This window comes from Triturus cristatus, chromosome 10 (assembly GCF_964204655.1).
Source record: "Triturus cristatus chromosome 10, aTriCri1.1, whole genome shotgun sequence".
Classification (NCBI taxonomy): Eukaryota; Metazoa; Chordata; class Amphibia; order Caudata; family Salamandridae; genus Triturus; species Triturus cristatus.
Window position 1 is genome coordinate 607,510,508 of NC_140593.1, and position 23,802 is coordinate 607,534,309.

Here is a 23,802-nt window from a genome sequence, read left to right on the forward strand (position 1 = left end):
CTTAAGATTTTGGGGGCATCCTCTTGCTTTATAACAGACTCTTCCTGTTTAGCCCCGCAGTCCAGGGCTGCGTGCCATGTCGCCACAGAGAGAGCAGGTCAGCAGAGTTCAAATTGTGCACTGTGACCTTCTTTGCTATCAGGGATCCCAAACCGATCAGTGTTCGTTCCCCCCTACAGCACTCAAGTTCTTCCAGGAGCCCCAACAGTGCGATACAAGGTGTGGGTTCAATGGGTCTCTCCAAGATGCGTGAGAGGGTGGAGAAGATGACCGACCAGTACGTCGCAGTCACTGGACATTTCCAAAATGGATGAAAGAAGTCTCCCTCTTCCTCTGGGCCCCTGAAGCAAGTAGGCCTTTTTTGTGGAGTTTTCAATTTATAGATATACACACTTGGACTGAGGTGTTTGGGGGTCTATATTTTTGCCTACAGAATAATTTGAGAAATCTAAGGTAAATATGTTCCTTGTGAACCACTGTATCTACAGAAAGGTATCATCCATCATAAAGAATGGCGGATCCCAATCAAATCTATACAAGCCGATTCACCAGGACTCATCATGACGGGACCCCCTTCAGGAAAGACAACCTTAGAATGGTTGACAAACTTTCTGTAAAAGTTGTTTGTGTCACGCCTGAGAAATGTGTATCATTCCCTTGCACTTTGCCCAGAAAGAATAGCAGGATGTTGATTCCACACAGGGACCCGAACCTGGTTCCTGAGTTCTAAAGTCGTCAGCTCTGTGCAGGTAATGACCCCTGGAAGACAAAGACAACTATTAAAGCAGATTATGCTCAAGTGGTGGAATAAGTGTAACACGTTTGGTGACACTGTTGATGACCCCCGGGTATGAAATCCTACAGTAGAAATCATAGGGGACCCAGTGCTCGTGGAGCTGAGGGTCACTCGCCATATAGTGCTTTGGGGTCAACAGAACTGGGAAGCAAGATTTCTGGTTTCAACCACAGAGGCAGTGGCTGCCAGCTCCAGGTTTTGTGGATACTAGAACAAAATTATAGTTTGCCTTTCGGGCGCTCCCCCAAGCCCACTAACACACCATTTTGTGGCCATTTCAAGCCACCTGTCGCCCTTTTGTGATGTGCCAGTTACCATAATGTAGCACCTACGTCGGAATCAGTTAAGGTCATCAAGTCGTAGGTGCGAACGAGGCATTTCATAATAAATTGAAGAATTTCCCCATCCTTCAACAATCAAATGTGAGTGACCCTGGGTGTCACTGACGTAAGTGTGACAGCCGATATCCTGCCTATGTAGGACAAGAGAAACGGAAACAAAGGTGTATTACATTGAACTCAAGCTGTCTTTTTGGTTGTTTGTGTCACTTATAAACCTGTCCTTTTGAAGTGTTGGAACTCTGAAAATGTTTTCTTCCCTTATGAATTTTCATCTTCACGAAGACATGCCTAGCTTCTTTCACATTTTTGTACATCATTTGAAAATAATTTTTGTAATTTACAAGCGCTTTTTCGAAGGCGCTTTTAATTAATGTCAAAAGACGCAAAAGAAACCACGTAACAGCAGCGACTATTTCCGGCTGTAATTATAATTAGATTAGGGGACGGTTAATGATGTAAAAATAAAACTTGAGCTGCTCGCTGTGCCGCTTTAGAAAAATGACTGCCGAGCATGAATGAAAAAATAGACGGCTCGAATGAAAGAAAGGCCAAAAGAATCAATGAACTATGAGTGCTTGGCACGAGGCGGTGCACAGCAGGGGCTGCGAGCACGAGGCAGGGCAGGAGGGGGGGAGGGGGGCGCTGCTGTTCCGAGGAAGAGTAAGTACGGCCTGGGTGAACTGTATTGATGGCCAGATACGGTCAGTGCATTGCCCTAGGGTATGCGTTGTGCCTGGCCGTTGAAAATAGCATCTTTGCTGACTACGGCTGAAGCCTCACTTCTTGTAAATGACTTTTATCATAACAGGATTAAGCGTGACCGCAGCGCTGCTGTCGGCTAAAGTTGCTTTTGTCACTCAATTTCTATTGAGCTTCGGAGCGCGGTAGAGCCCAGTCACCTCGAATCCGCGAATAATTGCATAACGGCAGCCCGTTTTTTGCTGCTCATTTGCATATTGATGTGCTTATCTTTCCAATTCACGTTACGGGAATGATTGTTCGTTGTGAAATCGCTGGTGTTTTCCCCTGGAGTGTGAGGGAGCTTCTATTTATGCTGAAACCTCCGCTCTCCTGGACAACGTGGCGGGAAGGAAGCATCATCCGACCTCCAGTCAATTATTTACCAAAGTTGGTCTCATTCACTCAACAAGCGTTGGCACAACCAATAGCTCTGGCTTGCTTTTTCGAATCCTGGCTAAAATGTATTTGGTTTTGGGTCATTTTGAAATCCCGGATGTCTATTGGGCTTTTTACACCACTGGGGAAAAATGGGGGAATGGGGGGGGGGGGGGGCAGAAAGACTGGCGTGTCCCTTTTGGGGTGGGGGTATGACCCAATGCCAGGGTGGGACTCTAGCACATCTTTCTTTTGCCCCAAGTGCAAAATCCCTGGTGTCTAGTGGCCATGCTACCCTTACCTGGGAGTAGATTTAGGGTAACATGAGCAGATTGGGCAAAAGCAGGGCTCGAGTCGGGGTACCACGCGGGTGGACGGCGTCCCCCCACTTATTTTACCAGGTTTTTCCGGGTGGACGCCGTCCCCCCTGCCCAAAAGCTGGACAGCATTGTGTGAGCAGAGAGCCCGGGTGGGAGGGAAGTTTCCCGTAAATTACCAAAGATATCCTAATATTTGTAATTGGAGACTTTAAGAGGCACCGGTGGTGTGTGCAGGCTGGAGTGATTGGGAGGCGGAGCGAGCAGGCGTTGGCGGTTAACGCTTGGAATGTGTGTCCTTCTGTATCTTGTGCACTTTTGAGCACTTCGTTGTGCAACTGGGGCACCCCCTCGGGGGAGTGGGGGGGAGGGGGGGTTGCAAAGGACATCGAGGAACAGACCAGGGGTAGCAGTGCTGTGAAATGCCCCGTCATCTAAAGGCATATGAATACTCATGAGATTCCTGTTGTGACGTCACTTCCGGTGACAGCGTCCCCCCACTTCTTTTCATGAGATTCCTGTTGTGACGTCACTTCCGGTGACAGCGTCCCCCCACTTCTTTTTTTAGGACTTGTGCCCTGGGCAAAACTATCTGTCTACAGGGTGCAAAAATACACTATTGCCCCTTCCGGGGTGCAAATGGGACTCGAGGCCAGGGTCGGACAACTCCATCATTTTTGTTTACTTTGATGCCATTCAAATCACTGGTGTATAGTGCGCTGTCTATCCCTCCAGAGGCAACTTGTAGGCAAGCAACTACATTTTTATCCCGGGGGGGGGGAGGCAGAAAGACTGTTATGCCCTTTTTGGGCTGGGGGTATGTCTTCTTTTTTTGCTAAGTATCCCTGGTGTCTAATGAGTTTTCTGCCCCAGGAAGAAGATTGGTAGAAATCTCCCAACGAGCCACACTTGAGGAGGCAGAAAGACTGTTGTGCCCTTTTTGCGGTAGGGTCATGGCCCTGCACATTGTGGGCTGCCCCCACTCCTTTGTTTTTTAGGTCTTGCCTTTCGTTAGCAGCGCACATGCGCTACTCTCGCCATGCGAGTGCCTTTGCTATCAATACATTTTCCAGACTCATTTAAAGGCCCGCCCCTCTTTCCAATTGGTGCCCGTCATCGTTTATGTTAAACAATGGCATGTGATTGGAAAGCGGGCTTCTCGGTGACCGCCTTGTCCACTTTTAGGATGGCCCACATGGGCAGGCTGTCGCCATCTTTGTTTCTGGCACAGCGCACACTGCCATTCGCTCGTGAAGTCAGCCCTCCCTTCCTCTCCACACCCACCCCGTGCCTCTATTGTGTGATCACTTGAGCAGCGTGCTTCAGGAGGAACGAACGCATCAGCCAGGAGCGCCCATCACTATGTTTCGCATTCTTACCGTGAACTCGTTGATAGGGCACGGTGACGTCATTACAGGGACCTTGATGTTATTGTGTGATCACTTGAGCAGCGCGCTTCAGGAGGAACGAACGCATCAACCGGGAGCGCCCACCATTATGTTTCGCATTCTTACAGTGAACTAGTTGTTAGGGCATGGTGACGTCATTACAGGGACCTTGATGTTATTGTGTTATCCCTTGAGCAGAGCGCTTCAGGAGGAACGAACGCATCAGCCGGGAGCTCTCACCATTATGTTTCGCATTCTTACAGTGAACTAGTTGTTAGGGCACGGTGACGTCAATACAGGGACCTTGATGTTATTGTGGGATCCCTTGAGCAGCGCGCTTCAGGAGGAACGAACGCATCAGCTGGAAGCGCCCACCATTATGTTTCGCATTCTTCGCGTGAACTTGCTGTTTTTGCGTGACTCAATTTGTGCATAAGCAGCTGCTTAAAATGATGTCACCTTAACCCATACACTGGGGGTGCTCGCTTTACACTGCTTCTGTAGTGAGTTCTCTCTGAATACGTACAGGCATTGTTAAGTTAGCATAACCACGTTAGATGTTAGAAAGCCATCTTTTTGCTTTTGCACACGGCACTGCGTTTACATGTTATTTCTTAAGACAGACTGTTGACTCGAGACTTGCTTCACACAAGCGCGATCTGTTGTTACTATCCCAAGCTCTGCGCAGCGACCTTGGTCTGTACATGGTGTGACAAACAGTCTGGGGTATTACACAATGCATGTTTTTCACTCTAGGTTGATCGGCCCACTATTTAGCCATAACACACGCGCAGCTGCAAATGCCTGAAAATTAGTGCTTTTAATATCACAGACATCAGGTTTATTATTCAGACCGAAGACGAGCCTTCCTGCGAGAAGTCTCCTGATGCTCCTGTGATGTGATTTCACTAAGCTGATCTTTGAGGTATGGGGTCCCCTATTCAAGCCTAAGAGACCTTCTATTAGCATAATAATAATATTAGCTTCTTAGTAAAGGGAAGGTGGTAGTATCCACTGTCATTATAATATGATCACCCCTTTTATATTCTATGGTATTGTAACTATGTTGCTGGTTTTGATATTAATCATTTGTCTGCTTGTATTAGCCAAAGTACTGCATCTTAGGACACGTGGTCTATAAAAATAAACCCCTTTTTATTTACAACGTGTCTCTGTTGATTATTGTTGTGGACTGATGTGAGAATAATATACGAACAGGTATTTCCGATTCCCACCATTCCTGAGTATGTACTGAGTCGCTTGTTCTGGGTTGTCTACACATTGGGACCGCCGAGCTAAATCTCGGATAACGAATGGGACACTTATGCTAGCCGGATACTGGGTTCTGGGTTCTGAGGTGAGTTTCTGGTACACCACAATTCACTGAGGTCCTGGGGTTCTTCGCATAGTTCTGTGTATCAGCAGAATCCCTGCAACATGGCGCACCTAACGTTTGGTCTATGAGTTGAAACGCCTTAGTAGTGCTTACATTTAGTCCACAGCACCCTCATTCTTGTTTCCGGATAACAAGTCTGACGGCTTTCAAACCTACCTAGTTCTATTGATATAGGTTCCTTCAAGCTTGATTATTAAAAAGGTTATTGAACCCTTGTGCTACTGAATACTTGAAGTGTAGCTTGTCCTTATGGCAATTAATATTGCGGCGCATAGCCGTGCGGCCCTGAAACGTCACTTGACGCAGTATGGGGTGCCGGACGCGGGCATGGACGTCATCTTTGTGGTGGGAGCCGATGCGGCTCACCCCTTTGAGTTGTTCTACTCTTGGGTGACGATTCCGGCAGTCAGTGGTAATGATAATACATTTCATTCTTACACTGCAACTGCCGTGCCTGCCGCCTATGCGCCTTATAGGACACAGGAGATTCCAATATCTGCTTGGCAACATCAGATTTGGTTTAATGGCGCCCTCCCCCATGTGGTTATACCGCCGAGAATGGGCCCTTTATCAATTGCGGGGGCCACTTGGCCGGTACTAGCCGGATTTACGCCTCATCCCCGTTACCTCACGGTGACGGTGGATGAATTGCGTGTACTACACACTGCCCTTATAACAGTATATAGGGCGTTAGTGCAGTATGTGTCGCGCACTGTACAGGCGGGGGCGCCTGTTAGTGCGGGACAACCTAGTGATCGTCACGCGGTGGTCATTAGTCCTGTTATGGTCAATTCTGTTGTGGGCAAGCGCCCCCTCACAAGGGATGATTATCCTTTTTGGCTTGCTGAAAAATTTGACCAAATAGAGGCGGTTTATCCGCATACAACTCCTGTGGAAAAACACAGGATCCTCACCATTAGTTTGCCTAAAGACTTAGTACCCCATATAGATGACTGTGTATCCTGGGGTAAGATTTTTGCTGCGACGTACGCGCAGTGCTTCGGCACTCCGTCTATGTTACAGCTGCCCTCCATCATTAAACAGGTTCAAGAGGACCATGGAGCGGAGTCTGCGATAGAATTGGGGATGCGGCTCCTCGGAGATTTTGGCCTGGTGGCTACCATGATAATGGGAAACCTTAAGGGTGATGCGTTGCACTTTCAGGTTCGTAATGAACTGAAGAAGGTTGCTGAAGAGGACAAGCCGCAGGAATTTGCTAAAATAATCGCAGAAGCATATCGTGATTTGGGTCGTAGCTCTTTAGGAGTTAAGCCTGTGATCAAGAATCCCGATTCTAAGCAGCAGGGTAAGGCAGGAACTTCTGGTAAGGATGAACGACCCTTTTTTCCAAAACAAAAGTGGCCGTTTAAACAACAGGGCAAGCAGCAGCAGAAACAGGGCTCTCGGCCTGCCTCTCCCGTACAGTCAAGTAGTGAACGCACTTATGATCTGCGAGATCGTGCTACTATTAAGTCTCCTGATAGATTTCAGGTTTCTGAACCGCGTTCTCCTCGTTCTTCACAGGAAACATCGGCTACACAGTCTGGTGGCGGAGGCGGTGGCAAAGGTCGGGGTGCTCCACAACAGCGTGACCAACCCCGACAGACTGAGGGTAAAGGCAAGCAGGACGAGTTTGCTCGACAAAGACCCCCGTTTCAGAAGAAGAAAGTGGCGGCTCTGACGGCAACATATGCCTCAGATAGTGCGGACACAGCTTCAGAACCGGACATGGGCGCTGACGCTACTAGACAGCGCAGCGGAAATTACCATAGTCCGTCAAGCTCTGCGTCCATTTCTGGCGGCGACAGCAACTGATGTATTGGTTACTGTTGAAACAGCTGACACCAGAGTGGCTCCCCCTGATAGACTTTATGAAATAGTCTTATTAATAGAGGGTGACATACAACGTACTATAAAAGGGATTTTTTGGGATAATCTGACCACCACCTATGATATCCTCCTAGCGGAGGCAGATTGGCCCCCGGCCTTCATTTTGGAAGCTCCTAGAGGGGAGGAGAAAATCCTCCCGTCCTTTGCGCACACGGTGCCTAAGGACCAAGCTGAAATGTACGCTGGTGAGTGGGCGCTGGCGCTTGCGCCAGCGGTATATCGTACTCAGGTGGGTTGGGACCGGTTGTCCCCCTGCCATGAGATTCCATTGCGGTCTATGCCCCAGCCTCAGCCCCAATATCCCATGCGTCGTGAGGCTAGACCTCACGTCGCGGCGATCCTTGAACAATTGGAATATCAGGGTGTAATTGAAACATGTGTGTCCCCTATGAATAACCCTTTATTCACTGTGACGAAGCCTGACGGCTCGTACCGTTTAGTTTTGGATTACCGGCACCTAAACTCCCATTGCCGGACCTGCGCGGTACAAAATACACATAGCTCGGCTCTAGTCGACAGTCTCGTGCGTAAACGGTTTAAAACGACACTTGACATTTCCAATGGCTTTTTTAGCCATAACCTGTCCACACTGAGTAGCCAGTGGACAGCGTTTACTTCGGGCGGTAAACAAAAACAGTTTACGAGATTAGCCATGGGCTACAAAAATAGCCCTGGCGTCTTTTCCGCTCGCGTGGTTTCTCTCTTAGAAAGAATAGACCCCGAAGCATACTCCTATGTTGACGATATCTACCTCACGGATGATGAGCTGTTGCCGCATCTGTCTCGAGTCGACAATATTGTGGTGAGTTTTGCTGACTATGGCTACAAATTCAATTTTGCGAAGTCTCACATCGCGGAATATACAGTGTTGTTTTTGGGCTACGAGCTCAACAATGAAGGTAAGGGGTTAGCTCCCCACTTTCTGGAGAAGTGCGCATGCTTGAGTGCGCCAACGACACTAAAGAAATTACAATCTCTGCTGGGTTTTCTGAATTTCGGCCGTACGTACATTCCTGATTATGCCCAGCGTATCAAGCCGCTTTACGCCTTGGTACAACCCACATTTTCGAAGTCTAGCTGGCAGCTGGAACATTCTAAAATTTTACAGTCTTTACAGGCTGACCTTCTTGCTTCACAATATTTGCTGACACGTGATAACCGCACCAACCTGGTAATAAGAATAGTGCCAGGCGCCGTGGGTTTCACGTATTTGACGTTTAATGAGGGCGATACAGTCCCCATTGCGTACAAATCCCACTTGTACACCTCTGCTGAATTACGTTTTTCCGCGGTCGAAAAAGTTCTGACTGCTGTACAGATGGCGATCCTTAAAGAACGCGCACTGTCACATGGGAAACAGATTCTGGTTGTAACACCCTATCCCGCCTTAGAAGCGGTGACAAAGGCAAGTGTACCAAATTCTACAGCTTTGCATCCTCGGTGGATACAATGGGCCACAACACTGACGTCGCCAGACGTCACCTACATCTTTGATGCCTCATTACAGACTCAAGAGTTCTTGCAGTATGAATTCGTTCATCCGGCTCCTCTGTCTTTGCGCCCGCTCGAAGAATACCATTGTGTCATATACACTGACGGGTCTGCGCAGCCCGCAATTGGATCAAAGCACGCCTACTCAGCGGCTTGCGCAATTGTCGTAGGTACTTTCGTAAATGGTGAATTCCAATCTGATGCAGTGCATACGCAGTCATTGGGCGATTGTACCGCGCAATTGGCGGAGCTTCGGGCTCTAGTGCTTGCACTGGAGTTTGCTGATCCCCGAGTCACTACTCTAATTGTGAGTGATTCTTTCTACTGTGTCCAGTCCTATAATGACAATTTACACTTCTGGTCTCAGAATGATTATCGAGACACAAAAGGTGGCACAATTAAGCATAAAACGCTTTGGGTTCGAGTGGCAGACTTTAAAGAACGTCTCCCACTCGTGAATGTAATTCACACTCTTGGTCACCAACGACTTGGTGTCCATGCTGTCGGCAACAGCTTGGCTGACGAGGCAGCAAAAACAGCAGTGGCTACATACTTAGTGGCAGCAGTTACCAGATCAAAAAGTAAGATTGATGATGACATCTTGGCAGCTATTGCTGCTACAGAAAAGGGAGGCGATTACCCGAAGGGTTTTCCTTCTCGTTACATTTACCATTTAAGTCCTGACAATGTCCCATTAGTGAAGATTAACGACGTTGGTGACAGAATTATTCCCAACGCGGACTGCAGACCCGCACTGATTCTGGCTGCTCATGAGGGGTTGGCGTCAGCCCACGCCGGAGTGTCAGCCACTATATCTCTGCTACAACAACGTTACTGGTGGTTCGGTTTATATAAACAAGCGCGCGCTTATGTTCTCGATTGTGACATTTGCCAACAGATTAAACCTTCTACTGTTGCGCGCCCATCACAAACACAGTTGTACATATCCAATAAACCATTTGGTTGTGTTTATTTGGATCACTGCGGTCCTTTTTCTTCTGATACTGCGTACAAGTACATCTTGGTTGCAGTGGATTCGTGCACACGTTTTCTGTGGGTATGGCCACAAAGGAGTGCTGACTCGCGGACTGTCATCAGAGATTTGCGTGTCTTTGTGGGAACTTTTGCGTGTGGTACCTTCCATTCTGATCAGGGCCCTGCGTTTGCCTCTAAGGCTTACAAGGAGGCTATGAGAAATTTGGGGGTCCTAGTCAAATTTTCGTCCCCCTACCGGCCTGAGGGTAATAGTGTGGTGGAGCGAATGAACCGTGACTTAAAGCAATCATTGACAGCCCGTGTTTTAGGCACAGGCCGAAACTGGCTAGCCCATTTGTATAACGTCCAACGTGCACTTAATAATCTCCCTAGAAGGTCTCTGGGTGGGCGGACCCCGTACATGATGCTCTTCGGAATCAGAATGTTTGTACCAGACCTTGATGGTCTAGACATGGCGGCGTCGACCGCACCCTTTGACGTAGATGATCACTGTGCTGTTTTACAGACTCTGCAAGAAGCCAGAGACACTCTATCGAAGGAACACATGCCCTCCACATCTGAAGCTGAAGTTCAGATTCCGGTAGTCGGCTGGCTACCCCGAGTTGGTGATCTGGTCCGTGAGAAGGTGGAGAACAAGAAGGAGTTCGGCCCCTCTTATCGTGCACCAGTTCCAGTGCTTGGAGTGCAGGGTACAAGAACAGTCATTTTACCTCCACTTCCTGGTCGCAAAGAAAACAGGTACATCTCAATTGACAATGTCAAACTTCAGCGAGTGGCCGATACTTCTTAGTGTGACTCCAGCAGTTTCATGCCAGACGATGCAAAGAAATTCAATGTTGACTCTTGCTTCTACCACCTTGCCTGATGTTGCCATCGAGATGCAATCGGTTACTGATCCCTTATTGATACCATCGGCTGGTGGTTTGCCAGAAGAGACTGAGTATGCTTATCCTACACGTGGTCCCTCACCTGTTTTACAATCTACGGCGCTTGGACAGTCCCGTTTCTCCTTTGACACTAACTCATTGCCCTCAAGCCCCCCATCGAACATTGCAGTTTTTTTCAGCTGGTTTAAGAGACATTTTTTGATTGCCCCTTGGACATACATTTGGCTGTTGCTTTTCAGTGTTTTTTTGTTTATGTCCATTGGATTTATAATAGTTTTTTTCCGTCTTGTGGATGGCCACTATCTGAGTGAGAGATCGACAATTAGACTTATCGATGGAACTTTGGCCCCCCACTCCTCGTCCCACATCATGAAGAGGGACCAGACTTTTGTGAACATTACTGCCTGGCCCGTCTTGGATGGAATCGCATGGGATGCTGTTAAATTCCAAATTCATGGGCCTACAGAGGTCATTAATGTACCTAATGTATTTCGTGTTTCTATGGGTGATGTGGTTAGGCAGAACATACGTTCTGATGATTGGGATGTACACGCCATTGAGTCACTGTTTTCTGATTTGAAATATTATGCCGCTTTTGATGCTGAAGATTTATACGAAAATGCGGCTAATTATGCGGAACAATATTGTTTTCAACATTATGGCAATCATTTCCTGCATAAAGCAAATACATTTAGAAATTTTGTAAATTTTACCCAATGGGAACACTGTCCTACTCCCGAATTCGGAAGTTCACAAACACTAGTTAACAAGTATTCATATTTTACCGATTTCAGTGTTTCCAACCCGGCAGCGTTTTATTTTAAGGTGCTGCCTGAGCCTACCGCAAAGGTTAGACTGACACACACAAAGTTGCTTTATTCCAAGTCCTTTATGGACGAGTTGTCAATCAAAGGTTATGATGTATGGAAGGCTACTATTGATCTAAAGTCGGTTTGGGGTTCCAAGCCGTGGCAGGTACAGGGTACAGAGGCTTTACATCGTGCCTGTCTTATACCAAATCATATGTTATTTTTGAATTCATCCATCTTCCAAACCACCTGTTTTGGATTGGCTACTTCTAAACAATTAAAATCACCTTCTGTGCCGGATCTGGGCGCTTATCCCGATTGGGATAACCACACAGATCTGTCCCTTGCTGCTTTGCACTCCTTAGTTTCAAATACATCTTTCAATATTTCGAAAATTAATGGTGAGGGTTGGTTAATTTGGCAAAGCAGTTCAGATATCTGTCAACGACGTTTTCTGGGACTGAAACCGGGATATACTCAAGAACGTGTAGACCCTCGGTTTGAGTCGTCACATACTGTCACTACATACTCTGTGGGCAAGTTATGTCAATCTTGGCTGCGACATTCCACTTTGGCGTCTGTCAAGGATCACTTATCCCAATTACATGACAGAATAGATTTGAATGATTTTGTTAAGGGTCCTGTGGGCGGCAGAACCAAAAGATGGGCGTATGCTATTTACAACGAAGTCTGGAAGTTGTCACAGATTGAGGCGGCTTCCAGATTGAGAGCTATTGACCAAGCAAACATGGAGAAGGTTTTAGCCGTTATAGATAATAGCATTAGCACTCTCTCTTCTAGGATTTATACATTAGATAATATTGTTTCGTCAGTTGTTGATATTGTGCATGATGATATGTCTGTGTTATATCATGGTCAAAACCAGTTGCGTTCTGTTATGCAGTTTGCGTGGACATTGCAGACGTTAAAGGCAGGGAGGGTCCCTTGGGACTATTTGAACACTACATCGTTATTCCTTCCCTTTAACCTTACTGACAAGCAGCGCTTTATGTCCATGAAGGATGCTACATATTCATTGTTACATATTGAAAAATTAGAGCCATTGCCCTTCTCAGTAGCGGAGATCAATTCGGCTACGTGGCTAGCACACGGATTGATAACTCTCCCTTTTGCGCTTTTTAAGTTTACGTCTTGTATGAAACATTATGCTTTAGGTAGATATGAACCGCTAGGCACCGCTTTCATACATGAGGTTTGGTCCCTCCCCTTTACGTATAGATGTACTAGGGACGGAACTGAGGTTTATTTGAAAGGCGAGGAATGCACCACGTCACCAGACCATTCCTTGGTTTGTAGGCACATTCAATTACACGGCGCGTGCAATGTACAAGCCCCGAATTTGGCCTGCGTTCTGCGAGGTATCCCAGTGCCTGTGATTACCCCTTCTTTCACGCTGCTTGCTAACGGTAGTTATTTAATTTTGAATAATGAAGCTTGCTGTGGGATGTTAGTGGGAATCCCATACATAGTAACTGTCTCGCAGAAAGTTGTCTGCTGCAATAATGTTCTCTTTCCACCCCCGCATGGGCGGCTGGATGTTTCTATCTGGCCTTCGATTCCAACCTTGAAAGCAGAGTTCAACAAGTTGAGCAGAATAAGAGCCTTATTGTCCCAAAAAGAGGTGTCTTTGACTTCCTCTCGTGAAACATTCGACCTTCACGTTGCTAATACGCGCACAGAGGTACAGGCGCTTCTGAATACTGACCTCCCCCTACATTTCGGCTCTTTGATCCAAACTATTTTCAATGCCTCGTCCACGACCGGCCTGGCTCATTTTTTTAAACTTGTGGGCTCGGGTCTCGTGACCTCTTTCCAAACTATTTTTGGTGTGGTTCCGGGCTTTTTTCATTCCATTTTTTCGAGCATCTTTGGAGGTGTTCCGCTACTTCTGGCGCTAGTGGCAGGTGTGCTGCTTTTCCTTTTCATACTGCGAAATGGCTGCTCCATCTGTGCCACTCGTGCACCTGTCCCGCCTGCAGCTTCTTCGGGATAGGATGCTTGACTTTTATGGAACTCTGCCATTGGCGACATTAAGCCTGGCGTATGGATTGTCCTTCCGGTATTGCTACTTCACCTGCGTACAGCCTGTGCTACACTGCCTGGACTGCCCATTTGAATGGCCTTTGGATTTGTGCTTGACCAGCCTGGTGTCTCCGGTGCCGGATTTCGATCGACTAATGAGGCCCTTAGTGTCTCACGAGTTGACCTGTTCTGGTGTCCGGATAATGGCTTGTGGAGCAGCACATGGGATCCTGGGTAATTGGGACATCTCTGCAGCTGCCTACAACTTCTTGGCTATGAGCTATTTGGAGGAACATTCCGGGTGCCCTCTGATCGTGCTGGAAGCTCCGCTGATTGAAGAACACGTGTGTTCCTTCTCGTTGATGGATTGGATGGCTGAGACTTTCGCTGGCCCTGCAAATGATTTTTTGTTGGAAGCGGTTGCCACATATGCTGCCTATACATTCATGGATTGACTGAACTATCGTCTTTGGCGCCTGTCGCTCCTGGACAGCACCCTGCAGCGGCATATACACTTTTTTACTTTCTCCCTGATGGTTGTTTTGAGTTTTTTTTTTAATTGATTATATTTTTTTTCCGGACTCCACAGTTTCCCCTGTTGCTTTCAATTTTTTTCGTTTCAGACTTTAACTCGTTCTGAACCTTTGAATTGGTTACGCCTTGTTCTGCTCTGACGAAACTGAACTCTGCGTTCTCTCTTTTCTTGCCTACTAAATAGTGCTTCGATCAAGGGGGCGTGTAGTGAGTTCTCTCTGAATACGTACAGGCATTGTTAAGTTAGCATAACCACGTTAGATGTTAGAAAGCCATCTTTTTGCTTTTGCACACGGCACTGCGTTTACATGTTATTTCTTAAGACAGACTGTTGACTCGAGACTTGCTTCACACAAGCGCGATCTGTTGTTACTATCCCAAGCTCTGCGCAGCGACCTTGGTCTGTACATGGTGTGACAAACAGTCTGGGGTATTACACAATGCATGTTTTTCACTCTAGGTTGATCGGCCCACTATTTAGCCATAACACACGCGCAGCTGCAAATGCCTGAAAATTAGTGCTTTTAATATCACAGACATCAGGTTTATTATTCAGACCGAAGACGAGCCTTCCTGCGAGAAGTCTCCTGATGCTCCTGTGATGTGATTTCACTAAGCTGATCTTTGAGGTATGGGGTCCCCTATTCAAGCCTAAGAGACCTTCTATTAGCATAATAATAATATTAGCTTCTTAGTAAAGGGAAGGTGGTAGTATCCACTGTCATTATAATATGATCACCCCTTTTATATTCTATGGTATTGTAACTATGTTGCTGGTTTTGATATTAATCATTTGTCTGCTTGTATTAGCCAAAGTACTGCATCTTAGGACACGTGGTCTATAAAAATAAACCCCTTTTTATTTACAACGTGTCTCTGTTGATTATTGTTGTGGACTGATGTGAGAATAATATACGAACAGGTATTTCCGATTCCCACCATTCCTGAGTATGTACTGAGTCGCTTGTTCTGGGTTGTCTACACATTGGGACCGCCGAGCTAAATCTCGGATAACGAATGGGACACTTATGCTAGCCGGATACTGGGTTCTGGGTTCTGAGGTGAGTTTCTGGTACACCACAATTCACTGAGGTCCTGGGGTTCTTCGCATAGTTCTGTGTATCAGCAGAATCCCTGCAACACTTCCTCTGTTGACTTCTTCGATATTTGCCTTGTTTGTGGGTTTGGATAGATGGCATTTAACATCTGCTTCTATGTCCCAGCTAAAATCCATCTTCATTAAGATCGGTTAGTCATGGGAAGTAATTACTATATCTCGCTAAAGCATTGCTTAGAGTGCTCTTCAAAAACAGAAAAAAATGTATGCTAATAAAGTCTTACAACAAATCCAGTCCATTAACAAATCAATATGCCAAAACTTCGCAAAAGTGCTTGTGGCAGTGTTAAGTTATGTAATCAATTAAAGCATTTGCATTTATTGTGTGTGTGTGTGTGTGCATCTGTGTGTGTGTGTGCATCTGTGCTGCCTGACACGCTCTTCAGCAAGGCCCAGTTGTGCTGAGTGAAAGAAGAGCTCCCTCCATCCCCTCCCCGCTCCATTATGCAGCCTTGCACCTCCCTTTGTTGGCCTCGCTGCCAACCCCGCTCCGCCCCTTCTGCAGTCTTTGCACCAATCCCCCGCCCCAGTGAGAAGCGGAGTCCGCCAGTCCTTGCAACTGTCCCCCGTCCTGATGAAAAGCGAAGACTGGCGTCAGAGGTTCCAGGAGGCAGATTTCATTCTTGTATAACTTTTGCGGTAATCTGAATAAACTAAACACTATTGCGGCCTCTCTTTCAACGTGTAGTTCTGTTTAAGTCTTTTCTGCTGGTGTGATGCTGTTTTCAGTCCATTGGAGTTCTCACACTACTTCCTGCCGGAGCCTCGGATGGAGCAGTTTTGTTCTAGATTCTGCTCCTGTCTTAGATTTGAACACTCAAGGAGTTTGGAATTAACTCTTTCTCCCAGCCTCGCACACGGAAACATGAATGTGTGTGTGTGCCTGTGTGTTTGTGTCCATGTGTTTGGCTTCTGTGTGTGTGTGTGCATGTGTGTGTCTGTGTGCATGTGTGTGTGTGTATCTGTATGTGCCTGTGAGTTTGTGTGCCTGTGTGTGTGTGGGCGCATGTGTTTGCGTGTGTGTATGTGTGTGTGCGTGCATCTGTGTTAGACGGACCGGGAGGGTCGGCCGAGGACAAGAGGAGAGGTCTCCGGGGAGAGCCGTCTCCAGCGATCGTACAGACAAATAACTTCCCCCCCACAGACAGATACCACACAAGGAGATGAGTTAGCGTTCTTTATAAGCACTTCTTAAGGTACGATGAAAAGGTACAAGGAGGTCTGGGCTCAGGGGTCCCCTCGATTCAAGTCTCTCAAGATGGGAAAAGGGGGTAGCGGGACAGTCTGGTTACCAGTCTGGTAGTTGAGGTGGTGTGGTGGGTAGCTCACAATCCTCGAGCTTAGGTGGTCTAGCTGGTACGGGCCGCGGCAGCGCCAGCAGGTCCCAGTGAAGATGGTTGATACACGGGCCGCGGCAGCGCCAGCAGGTCCCAGAGAAGATGGTCGATGTACGGTCCGCGGCAGCGCCAGCAGGTCCCGGTGAAGATGGTCGTTACAACGGGCCGCGGCAGCGCCAGCAGGTCCCGACGAGGATGGATGTTGCAGAAGGCCGCGGCAGCGCCAGCAGGCAGGACGATAGATCACAAGATAGGGCTACGGCAGCGCCAGTAGTCCGTCAAGGCTGAGTTCTCTCGGTGTCTCTCGACTCCAGGATACAACTGCCTTCTTGCTCCGCAGCTGCTCCAGTTATAGGGCAGGTGCCCTTTGATGTCCGGACCCTCGCACTTGGGGGTCGGAGGGTCCGGGATGAAGGTGTCCAGACACCCAGCGGGGGGTGGAGCCGGTGCCTGGGGGGAGCTGGAGGCGATCGTCACCTGGCGGGGGAGAGTCCTTGGCACTTCGTCCTCCCATTGACCTGCCAAGTGATCCGCTCACCTCCTGGGTGGATGGTGGTGCCGGGATGTCGGGGCCGGCCAGGCCCAGGGTTAGGGTCGGGGGGAGGCCACGCGGCCTCGTGGCGCAGGGCCCAAGATGGCGGCTTGACCCGGCCGAGGGAGCCGGTGGTGGCTTGGGCCCGTGCTACAGGGAGATCTGAGGGCAGGAGTTCCGTCGGGCGACGGGGTGCGGGTGATTCTCGTGGGCCGCGCCTGGGGGGCCGGGGCTTGGGCCCTGTCATGCGGGGAGGGCGCAAGCCCTTCGTGTGGCCTGTCCAACATGCGTCCCCCCCAGCTGAAGGCGGGGAGAGTCACCCATCTCCTTGGGGACTCTCTTCGTCGAGGCGGAAGAAGCGGGACAGGCCATCTGCAGACAAATAACTTCCCCCCCACAGACAGATACCACACAAGGAGATGAGTTAGCGTTCTTTATAAGCACTTCTTAAGGTACGATGAAAAGGTACAAGGAGGTCTGGACTCAGGGGTCCCCTCGATTCAAGTCTCTCAAGATGGGAAAAGGGGGTAGCGGGACAGTCTGGTTACCAGTCTGGTAGTTGAGGTGGTGTGGTGGGTAGCTCACAATCCTCGAGCTTAGGTGGTCTAGCTGGTACGGGCCGCGGCAGCGCCAGCAGGTCCCAGTGAAGATGGTCGATACACGGGCCGCGGCAGCGCCAGCAGGTCCCAGAGAAGATGGTCGATGTACGGTCCGCGGCAGCGCCAGCAGGTCCCGGTGAAGATGGTCGTTACAACGGGCCGCGGCAGCGCCAGCAGGTTCCGACGAGGATGGATGTTGCAGAAGGCCACGGCAGCGCCAGCAGGCAGGACGATAGATCACAAGATAGGGCTACGGCAGCGCCAGTAGTCCGTCAAGGCTGAGTTCTCTCGGTGTCTCTCGACTCCAGGATACAACTGCCTTCTTGCTCCGCAGCTGCTCCAGTTATAGGGCAGGTGCCCTTTGATGTCCGGACCCTCGCACTTGGGGGTCGGAGGGTCCGGGATGAAGGTGTCCAGACACCCAGCGGGGGGTGGAGCCGGTGCCTGGGGGGAGCTGGAGGCGATCGTCACCTGGCGGGGGAGAGTCCTTGGCACTTCGTCCTCCCATTGACCTGCCAAGTGATCCGCTCACCTCCTGGGTGGATGGTGGTGCCGGGATGTCGGGGCCGGCCAGGCCCAGGGTTAGGGTCGGGGGGAGGCCACGCGGCCTCGTGGCGCAGGGCCCAAGATGGCGGCTTGACCCGGCCGAGGGAGCCGGTGGTGGCTTGGGCCCGTGCTACAGGGAGATCCGAGGGCAGGAGTTCCGTCGGGCGACGGGGTGCGGGTGATTCTCGTGGGCCGCGCCTGGGGGGCCGGGGCTTGGGCCCTGTCATGCGGGGAGGGCGCAAGCCCTTCGTGTGGCCTGTCCAACAATCTGTGTGTGTGTGCATCTGTGTGTGAGCATGTCTGCATCTGTGTGTGTGTGTGTGTGCGTGCCTGTGCACGCATCTGTGCCTGTGTGCGTTTGCCAGTGTATGTGAATGCATCTGTGTGTGTGCCTGCCTGCGTGTGGGTGCGTGTGGGTGCGTGTGCGTTTCCAGGGCAATGCAATCCTTCACTTCTGTGAAGATTAACATGAAAATCATTTTTATGTTTGAATCACAATTGCCGTTGCCAGAATGAAATGACTGCTGATGTGGTCAGGCCTTGCCTCAACATGGGGTTCTGATTAGGTGTTTCCCGCCAGCCTGAAGTGTGTTTTCAGTCTGGCGGAGCTCAGTGTCGTGGTTCCTGCGAGGGGCAAGCGTGAGGTTTGACATTTTTGTTATTTCGAAGCATGTTCCTCTGGTCAGAAATGTGAGCTCACATGTGTTTTCAGTTAACTCTTGTTTCCACCCTCCTAGAAGGAAACGCACAACTAGGTGTCCTTAGGGCAGGGCCTGAGCTCGGGCGGCGTAGAATATGTGCGGTGTTATCGAGGAATCTTACCTACTCATGTAAAATGAGTAAAGCAGGGTGCAGTAGTGTTGGGGTGTATAGAGAGTGCACAACAAATAGAAGAACTTTTATTTAGAAGTTTTAGGTAATTCACAGAAATATTTGTTTGTCTAACCACAAAATCTCGCAAGCTGCAGGCTGATAGCTGTTTTCAATGACCCCTTGACCTCTCTGTGGAGAGAGAGAGAAAGAAAGAGAGCACTTTACATAAGTACTACTTCTGTTACAGAAATCTGCCCGGTGGGTGATAATGTGCTGCATGGCTAAACACTTGTAAGGTCCAAAAGGCGAGACCTATTGGCTATGCCAATGCTTGTTTCTTTAGTTTCCCCTGCTGTCTAGTGGACTTCCTGTCCCCACTGGGAGGCAGATTGGAGGTAATCACCCACATCCACCTCCCCTGGTGCGTCAGAAAGACTGATGGTGTTAGAGGTGGTGGGGGGAAGCACAGACCTTAGCCCAAGGGGCCACTGCCCTTACAAAAATCCCTGAAGTCTAGGCAGAGGGCCAGGCAATCACATTCTACTGTGAACGTCTGCCGCTCTGAAGTGAAAGGGAGGTGTTGTTTGGAAGCTGAGTTTCAGCAGAATTCCACGGAAGCACAGAGAACGGTTCTGTTTTCTGAATCCCTCTGCACTCCCAGGGAAACCAGGAAGAGTTTTCCTGGGTGCCAGCCAGCCAATGACGTGATCGATTCATTTACACAATCGCGTCATTGGAAGGAGAGTCACACCACCTTTGGCCGGAGTGTGGGTGGTAACCCACACATATCCAGGAAGGTTTGTAAAGGTGGGGGCAACTGAGCTGCACACAGCATCTACTGTACAGTGGTTGGCCTCTGAACATGATCTCCAAATCCATAGTGCCCGAATGGGAGCATCTACTTGAGTTAAAAAACACACACACTAAAAAATATGCCATAAATTTCTGTATTGAATGTATCTATGAGACAAATAATTTCACATATGAATTCCGAATGTACTTTGTGAAATGTCAAATTGGTCCTCAACCAGTGTATAAGAATCAGATTTATATACCAAACAGCCAATAGCATGAGGCGACTGTGTAATACTCCTGTGGGCAGAGCCCACTCTATATAAGCTAAAGAATTGGTTACAAGAGTGTGAGAAAGTGGCTCTGTATATACTGTTCCCAAATAGGTACAGTGTGCACAGAGTCCACAATCCCCAGAGGTTTGGCAGAGGCTAAAGTTAGATATAACCTTACTCTCTAAAGTGGTAGCTTGGTCGAGCAGTAAGGCAGTATCAGAGGACAGTGTAAAGCATTTGTTGTACACGCTCAGTCAGCAAATGGTCTCACACACTCAAGAACTGAACTCTAGGCCAATGGTTTGTATAAAAAATATATGGTTGTTTTATTTTAGAACCAACAATAGATATCAAAATATAATTTCTCAGAATGAGATGCTTCAGTTAAATACTTTGCAATAGGCAATTGACTTTTGCAGATAATAGTTACAGTTTGTTGCAATAGGCAACACAATTTCAAACACAATAATACATTGAGCTCAATAAGAATTTTAAGTTATATGCAATTGATTACTTTCAAGATTACTTTTCTAACTCCAGGACTGGATCCTAGATTCAGTCCTGGGACAGTTCTTGGAAACAAGTGAGTAAATTTGTTTTAGTTACTGTTGTGATTTTTAAGCAATATTTTGCTATTTTAATAGTTGACTCAGAAACTTTTTCTGATCAAATTGCCAATGTTATCCTATGGAAGGAAATTCACTTAGCAGGTAGGTGGGGTTATGGTTACTTTTTCTAGGTCAGTGTTGGATCCTAGATCCAGCACTAGTGTACCACCTGCCACCTGTAAGCAGTTGAGAAACTGCGTTTAAGTTATACAGGCGATTTTTAAGGAATATTTATAAGTTTTGCAAAATCGACACTTAGAAGAAATTTCATAGAAAAACAGTCAATGGTTCCCTATGGAAGAAAATTCCAGTTACAGGTAAAGTATGTTCTCGTTACTTTTGTAATCCAGTGCTGGACTCCTAGGCTCAGTACTGGAACATCTATCTAAAACAGGTAAGTAATTACGTTTTCACAGTTGGTACGATTTTTAAAGAATATGTGTAGTTTGCAAAAATCAACACAGAATAAATTTCACAGAAAAACAGTCAATGATTTCCTATGGGAGAAAATTGAGTTAGAGGTAAGTACGGTTGTGAGTACTTTTCAGGGTCAGTTCTGGGCACCAAGATCCAGCACTGGTATCTCTCCTAATAGCTGGTGAGTATTTCCGTTTTCGTTACTCGGTTCATTTTAGGTGAATAATTTAAAGTTTAGAAACTCCACACTTAGAAGAAATTTCAGAGAAAACCAGTCAATGTTACCCTATGGAAGAAAAGTGAGTAATCGGCTTTTGGGTAAGTACTCGGCTGGCAGAGTTAAGGTTCTGGGCACAGACTCAGGGGTCTTCCAGGGTCAGGTAAGTACAGTTGTTACACCCTCAGCGGCACAGGGGCAGCCGGGGGCAGAGTGAGTTAGCCCCAATGTTATCCTACGGGAGGCAGGGGGGCCTTAGTTGGTGGCTGCTGACTAGCAGGCCATGCGGCTGTGGGAGCTGGGCTCCTGGTCACTTGCTCAGGGCAAATGGGGAAGTAGGTAGGAATAGAAGTTACACTGCCAGGGCCACTCGGGCGGCTGGGTGCAGTTGTGCTTTTGAGCCTTCTGGCGCTCAATGGATTTCAATGGGAAAGCGCCAGGTTGAACAAAGGCTGCAAGCTCGGGGACGAAGATTCTTCAGGTGCCACCACCACTTCGAGAGGTAAGTTGGGTAGTTGGATGATAGGTAGGTACCCAGGAGTTGGGCACAGGGGGCCGCAGGGCGCCGGGTGCAGGGGTGCCTTTTGATGTTTGGAAATCTTACCCTCTGTTGATCGCGGTTGGGGGGGTACCTGGTTCTGAGGCTGCAGGCGTCGTCAGGAGCGTCGAGCTGAGCCCTTGGGTGCTGGATTCGGGGTCACAGTCGCGGGGGGACATCCTCGGGGTCTTTGTTCACTCCGGCACAGGCCAGGCTTGGCGGGTGCAGAGTGTGCAGGGTTCCCGGTTCCGGGCTGATGCCAGGGGTTAGAAACTTGCTTTGAGCAGAGCCACTGCTCATGGGAGTCCCAGTCTTGGTAGAGTCTCAAGGTGGTCTGGTCCTCCGGGGTTTTTCAGGTTGCTGACCACTGAAGGCGCCGGAGTTCCACAGGAGCAGGTTTAAGGATCAACAGGCCGGTAGGGCTGGGGCCAAGTCAGTTGATGTCATCCTTTTGTTAGCAGCTGCGCTGCGGGTCTTCTGGTTTCTTGATCTTCTTGCTTGTTTTCGAATCGGGATCTGAGGAAGGAAGGTTCAGTGTGCCCCTAAATACTAAATTTAGGGGCGTTACAGGTAGGTAAAGGGCATGGACCACTGGGTCCCTGCCTTGGGGTGGGTACACCCCTATCTTGCCACTCTCCTGTGGGAGGGGGACAGTGGCCTAGTCCTAATTGGGCAGGGCTCCCCATCTTCAAGATGGCGAGAGCCCGGGGATGTGCTTCACCTCGCCTCCCCCACCTAAGGGGTGGGGTTGGTAGAGGCTGGCACACCCCCTGTCCTTCCTTGGGGTTTCCGGACAGTCTTCCCGCCAGAGAGGGGGTTGAGAACCGGTAGGGGCCAGTTGCTGGGTACAGCAAGTGGCCTGGAGAAGCTCACAAAGGCGGAATGCCTTTGAAGCTTCTCCTGCCCATCCTGGGGGAGGAGACTTTGCACCTCACCCAGGATGTGCATTGTTGCAGGCCCAGGAGAGCAGATGGCGCTCTACCCAGGGGTCCAGCAACCTGTCTGCTGTGTGGCAGCCTAGGCAGCCCCTCAGACAAGACGTGGATTGTAGGTTAGGGTCAGGGGGCATCTCTAAGATGCCCTCTGTTGTGCATCTTACAGTAAATCCCACACTGGCATCAGTGTGGGTTTACTGTGTTGAGAAGTTTGATAAAAACTTCTCAGTCTTCAGTGTAGCCATCATGGTGCTGTGGAGTTCATGTATGACGACCTCCCAGCACCATATACTCTTAATGGCAGCACTGCACTTACAGTTCCCAAGAATGGACCTGGGTACTGTAGGGACACAGGGCTCATGCACCTGTGCCCACACCTCTGGCATAGGGCACCCAGCTAGAGGGGTGACTGAGGTATGCCAGGGCAGTGTGTTGTGGGCATGGTACACAGGGATGTGTGCCATGTCCACTCTTTGTTTTGTTCTGCACCCAGACACTCATCCTGCAAAAGCAGTGTGTGTGTGTCAGGGTACAGGGCCTCTAAGGGTGGCACAATAAGTGCGTGCTGCTTCCCTTAGGGGCCTTCTTCTGGTCACAAGGCCCTGGGCACCTAGGGTACCATTTACCAGGGGCTGACAGGTGACCAGAGATGCCAATTAGGTTTTGGCTGTTAGGCAGTTTTCAGGGAAGGAACACAGGCCCTGGGCACCTGATTGGCAGGAGCCCAGGGCACAACAAGGAAAAGTGCATCAGTTATCAGGCAAAAAATGGGGGGTTACTGCAACAGAAACCCTCTTTCTTACAATGAGGTCTTGCAGACAGTTGACTGCCAAGTGAGACATACAAAGAGTGAGCCTGATTCACAGAGATTATGCTGTGACTCACTTTTGTAGTGCGCCTGGGTAACCATTGGAAATTTAGGCATAAGAAAGATACACTCCTTGCTTATGGCTGTTTTTGATTTCCAAGAAAAACGATTTCATGGAATACCATTGATAGAGCAAGGACTCGTAGAAAAGAGACTTGCTCGGAAGCAATCCACTCCTTTAACCCACTAACAAGTTACTAAATT